The sequence below is a fragment of the Microcebus murinus genome, chromosome 14 (genome assembly GCF_040939455.1).
Source record: "Microcebus murinus isolate Inina chromosome 14, M.murinus_Inina_mat1.0, whole genome shotgun sequence".
NCBI classification, from domain to species: domain Eukaryota; kingdom Metazoa; phylum Chordata; class Mammalia; order Primates; family Cheirogaleidae; genus Microcebus; species Microcebus murinus.
In genome coordinates this window covers 80891291-80897290 of record NC_134117.1, presented here as the reverse complement: position 1 = coordinate 80897290, position 6000 = coordinate 80891291, and the positions used below count along the sequence as shown (strand labels likewise).

At 62.3% G+C, this 6000-nt stretch overlaps 2 pseudogenes; both read right to left on the bottom strand.

Annotated features, from left to right (window-relative positions):
* Positions 1–1072: 1072 nt before the first annotated feature.
* LOC142876214 (uncharacterized) lies at positions 1073–1191 on the bottom strand (annotated as a pseudogene).
* Positions 1192–4941: 3750 nt separating this feature from the next.
* LOC142876217 (uncharacterized) lies at positions 4942–5060 on the bottom strand (annotated as a pseudogene).
* Between the last annotated feature and the right edge of the window lie 940 nt (positions 5061–6000).

Genomic DNA, 6000 nt, shown 5'->3' with positions numbered 1-6000 from the left:
AGCGTTACAGTTAGGGCACAATTCACAATCGCAAAGATGTGGAAGCGACCCGAGTGCCCATCCATCCAGGAGTGCATTAATAAAATGTGGCGCGTGGACACCACGGAGTGCCATTCGGCTGTGAGGAGCAGCGGTGAGAGGGCGCCTCTCGTGTTCTCCTGGCCAGAGCTGGAACCCGTTCCAGTAGGCCAGGTATCCCAAGAATGGACACACGAGCACCACGTGAGCGCGCTCACCGGCAAATTGGTACGAACGGATGGACACCTAAGTGGACGGAGAGGAATCACCTTCATCGGGTGGGTGTCGGGCGGGTGGGGGGAGGGGATGGGCATACACATCCATTGGGAATGGGGTGGGTGCGCACCGACTGGGGGATGGGCGCACGTGAAGCTCTGACCCGAGGGGGGAGGCTTGGAGAGGGCAACGTACCCGACCTTAACATTGGTACCCCCACGATACGCTGGAGCAACATGAGAGGTATATGAATAAGAACACAGCGGGGAGGGGGGCACGGGCAACACATGTCACCTGAATACTTGGACTCCCATCATCTGCTTGAAAAGAGAGAGAAAAGAAAATGCAATAATAGAGGTAAGGGACACTTTTTAAAAATAATGAATCCGAAGAGAAAAGTAAAAGGAAGCCTGTGGAGCAGGTCTGGGTGTGACTCCGGATCCCCCAACATCAGGTGCCACCACCAAAGATTCCTACGTGTAGCCCATAGAACCCCAAAAGCAACGGGACGAGTTCTGGTCACACACTCCCTCAAAATGACATCCTGGCCTTCTTCTGGAACTCCCTCCCCTCTCAGACTCTCAAGGTTTCCTCCAGCGTGTCGGTTCCCACAGAGCAGACCTTTGGTCTGAGACCTGACAGTCCAGATGCCACGCGTGCTGCCGCGTGGCGGCGGTGTCGCGGCTCGGGACAAGAGGAGGCCCCACGGTGCGGGCTGGGGCGCCAGGCACCGCGGCGGGCGCTGAGGGTGGGGGTCACCCCCACCCCGGGCCGCCGCCGCGCTCCCAGAAAGGGGACAGAACAAGAGGCCAAAAAAAAACAAAAACAAAAAAGAAGCAGCCTGTGGCACCCGGTATTCCCAGGCGGTCTCCCATCCAAGTACTAACGAGGCCCGACCCTGCTTAGCTTCCGAGACCAGACGAGATCGGGCACGTTCAGGGTGGTGTGGCCGTGGACGGCGGAGGGCGCCCCTGCCCCGCTCAAGAAGCCGAGCCTCTCTGCGCTAACCCCGCCGCCTCCTCCCGCCCCACGCACGCCCCGCGCCGGGCCGGGCCTGTTGAGTTCGCCGCCGGGTCCAGCGGGCTCCGAGGGACGGGGGTGATGGGCGGGGCGGGGCGGGGGGCTGTCTCTCTACACACACACACACACACACACTCACTCACACTCACACAAGATGCGCCTCCACGGCTGGACTCGTCAAGGTGGAGCCCTTCCAGCCCCCCTCGTCTCCTCCCCCGGCCTCGGCCTCCTTCACCTACCCGCTGCCCACCCCCAGCGCGTCGCCACCGCTGACTGCGCACGCGCGCGCGGGGCGCTCGCCCTTTGACCCCAGCCAGGGGCCGCCCTCCCCCACAACCCCTTTCAGCTGCGCCCCCCCTCGCCCTGTTGTTGGGCGGCCGCCTATTCCCCCGGGCCAGGGCTGGGGCACAGCGCAAGGGGGAGGGGAGCCAGTGTATGGGGCGTCTCTCTCTGGGGATGTGTCCCATGGGTGGGGTGGGGTGGCGTGGTTTGTGGGGCGCTGAAGAAATCAGTCCCCTCCATCTCCTACCTCTGGAAAACGCCCAAGCCCGTGGAGAACTGCCGGCACCGCTTCGTGGGGGCCGGGACCCTCCTCTGTGTCCTCCTGTGGCCCGGTCCAAGGGGCCTGGGCCTGGCCGGGGCTGCATTGGACCCCGACCACCCTGGCGTGTGGACTCGCTAAAAGTCGGCGATTAGATATTGGATTCCAGCTTCCTTGAGGTCATTTCACTAATGAGTGCACCGGGAAGGGTTTCCTAATCCATCTGTGAGGGTGGCAACTGAAAGAGAATTTTTTTTTTTTTTTTTATGAGACACAGTCTCGCTTTGTTGCCTAGGCTAGAGTGAGTGCAGTGGCGTTAGCCTAGCTCACAGCAACCTCAAACTCCTGGGCTCAAGCAATCCTTCTGCCTCAGCCTCCCAAGTAGCTGGGACTACAGGCATGCGCCACCATGCCTGGCTCATTTTCCTATATATATTAGTTGGCCAATTAATTTCTTTCTATTTACAGTAGAGACCGGGTCTGGCTCTTGCTCAGGCTGGTTTCGAACTCCTGACCTCGAGCAATCCGCCCGCCTCGGCCTCCCAGAGAGCTAGGATTACAGGCTTGAGCCACCGCGCCCGGCCTGAAAGAGAATTTGAAAGCTGACAGAATAGGCGAGGAAAGGCATAGGAGATTTCCACACCCAGTAAGGAAGCCTTTCCCGAAATGGAAGAAAGAAAGGAGCAAACAGAGACACCGGTAGCCCGCCCGGATGAGAGTCTGCCCCTGAGAGAAAGTACCCTGACCAGGCTCACCCGTGGGTGGGTGGCGAGCTAGCGGCATTCAGAAGAGCGAGGCCCGCAGTCTGTGCGGAAGACACCTGCGCTCGGGTGTGTGTGGCGGCACGATTCCCAAGCAGCTCCAGATGTTAAACCAAGGAGAAGCCAGGGAGTTCCCAACGCCCCAGGTGTCCTCAGCCCACGACTGGCTGCTGTGGGAATGCGAAGCCCGGCTCCTTGTCTCAGAGCGGGGTTCCCAGGAGGATCAGGCTGAAGCTGGGACTTGGCCTCAAAGTGTCCCCTCGCATGGCCACCCCCTTCCCCTTCCTGCTCCTCTACTCCTGGTGCCCCTCCATCCAGGGGCCAGACCTTAAAGAGTCACCGCAAGAGAATCCTGGTCCCAAGGGAGCCTTCTGGGGGACCGGTGCTGAGAGAGGTTGTGGGCATGGCCCGCTGGGGCTCTGCCCGACCCAGGGCTGAGAGATGCAACCTCCCAGCTCTGGGTCCCTGCAGGAAGTGTTGGCAAACACAGGGCCGGTCCTCCAAAGGCCCAGGTGCAGGGAGCCCAGGCCAAGCAGCCTGTGGAAGAAGCCACTTGCCGTGCCACCCCGGGAACACGACTGCAGGCCCCGGCCCTTCCCACCTCCTCCTCCTCCTCCTCCCACCCGCACCCCCCCCCCGACATGGCACAGGGCTCGGAGACACCTCAGACTCTTGCTACCCAAAGTGCAAAGGGCATCAGTTGCTCCTCCAAACCCCCCGCCCAGCAGACCACGTTGTCCAGCCAGCCCCCGGGCCTCCCTGGGGTGCCCAGCACAAAAGTGCAGACACCCACCGGACCCTCAGTCTCAGTTTTCGGAGGTTTTTGCCACTCTAAGGACCCGCAGGCCAGCTGGGCCTTCGGGCAGGACAGAGAGCCCCGGGATCCCATCAGGAGGCGGTCCCCACCTCCGCGGCTCTCCCCTTGCGGGGGGCGGCAGCCGGCAGCCGCAGGGCCTCAGGGAAGACACCAGGCTGGGCCCCCCCCGCGGCACAGCCGGGGCACGTCCCCCGCACGCGACTTAGGGACCGCTGCTGGAGACTGCTGCGGCCACCCTGCTGCCGGGTTTCTGGAGGGCTTCCTGGAAGCAGCGTCCACACCAAGCCCTTGGAAGGCCCAGGCGACGGAGGAGCCGGTCAGGCAGGGGCCGAGGACGGTGAGAGGCCCGGCGGGAAGGAGCATGTCAGGCAGGGGCAGAGGACGGTGACAGGCCGGGCGGGAAGGAGCCGGTCAGGCGGGGGCCCAGGACAGTGACGGGCCTGGCCGGGGAGGAGTGCGTCAGGCAGGGGCAGAGGAGACGGGCTGGGTAAGGGTTAGGGTTACAGTTAGGGCACAATTCACAATCGCAAAGATGTGGAAGCGACCCGAGTGCCCATCCATCCAGGAGTGCATTAATAAAATGTGGCGCGTGGACACCACGGAGTGCCATTCGGCTGTGAGGAGCAGCGGTGAGAGGGCGCCTCTCGTGTTCTCCTGGCCAGAGCTGGAACCCGTTCCAGTAGGCCAGGTATCCCAAGAATGGACACACGAGCACCACGTGAGCGCGCTCACCGGCAAATTGGTACGAACGGATGGACACCTAAGTGGACGGAGAGGAATCACCTTCATCGGGTGGGTGTCGGGCGGGTGGGGGGAGGGGATGGGCATACACATCCATTGGGAATGGGGTGGGTGCGCACCGACTGGGGGATGGGCGCACGTGAAGCTCTGACCCGAGGGGGGAGGCTTGGAGAGGGCAACGTACCCGACCTTAACATTGGTACCCCCACGATACGCTGGAGCAACATGAGAGGTATATGAATAAGAACACAGCGGGGAGGGGGGCACGGGCAACACATGTCACCTGAATACTTGGACTCCCATCATCTGCTTGAAAAGAGAGAGAAAAGAAAATGCAATAATAGAGGTAAGGGACACTTTTTAAAAATAATGAATCCGAAGAGAAAAGTAAAAGGAAGCCTGTGGAGCAGGTCTGGGTGTGACTCCGGATCCCCCAACATCAGGTGCCACCACCAAAGATTCCTACGTGTAGCCCATAGAACCCCAAAAGCAACGGGACGAGTTCTGGTCACACACTCCCTCAAAATGACATCCTGGCCTTCTTCTGGAACTCCCTCCCCTCTCAGACTCTCAAGGTTTCCTCCAGCGTGTCGGTTCCCACAGAGCAGACCTTTGGTCTGAGACCTGACAGTCCAGATGCCACGCGTGCTGCCGCGTGGCGGCGGTGTCGCGGCTCGGGACAAGAGGAGGCCCCACGGTGCGGGCTGGGGCGCCAGGCACCGCGGCGGGCGCTGAGGGTGGGGGTCACCCCCACCCCGGGCCGCCGCCGCGCTCCCAGAAAGGGGACAGAACAAGAGGCCAAAAAAAAACAAAAACAAAAAAGAAGCAGCCTGGGGCACCCGGTATTCCCAGGCGGTCTCCCATCCAAGTACTAACGAGGCCCGACCCTGCTTAGCTTCCGAGACCAGACGAGATCGGGCGCGTTCAGGGTGGTGTGGCCGTGGACGGCGGAGGGCGCCCCTGCCCCGCTCAAGAAGCCGAGCCTCTCTGCGCTAACCCCGCCGCCTCCTCCCGCCCCACGCACGCCCCGCGCCGGGCCGGGCCTGTTGAGTTCGCCGCCGGGTCCAGCGGGCTCCGAGGGACGGGGGTGATGGGCGGGACGGGGCGGGGGGCTGTCTCTCTACACACACACACACACACACACACTCACACTCACTCACACTCACACAAGATGCGCCTCCACGGCTGGACTCGTCAAGGTGGAGCCCTTCCAGCCCCCCTCGTCTCCTCCCCCGGCCTCGGCCTCCTTCACCTACCCGCTGCCCACCCCCAGCGCGTCGCCACCGCTGACTGCGCACGCGCGCGCGGGGCGCTCGCCCTTTGACCCCAGCCAGGGGCCGCCCTCCCCCACAACCCCTTTCAGCTGCGCCCCCCCTCGCCCTGTTGTTGGGCGGCCGCCTATTCCCCCGGGCCAGGGCTGGGGCACAGCGCAAGGGGGAGGGGAGCCAGTGTATGGGGCGTCTCTCTCTGGGGATGTGTCCCATGGGTGGGGTGGGGTGGCGTGGTTTGTGGGGCGCTGAAGAAATCAGTCCCCTCCATCTCCTACCTCTGGAAAACGCCCAAGCCCGTGGAGAACTGCCGGCACCGCTTCGTGGGGGCCGGGACCCTCCTCTGTGTCCTCCTGTGGCCCGGTCCAAGGGGCCTGGGCCTGGCCGGGGCTGCATTGGACCCCGACCACCCTGGCGTGTGGACTCGCTAAAAGTCGGCGATTAGATATTGGATTCCAGCTTCCTTGAGGTCATTTCACTAATGAGTGCACCGGGAAGGGTTTCCTAATCCATCTGTGAGGGTGGCAACTGAAAGAGAATTTTTTTTTTTTTTTTTATGAGACACAGTCTCGCTTTGTTGCCTAGGCTAGAGTGAGTGCAGTGGCGTTAGCCTAGCTC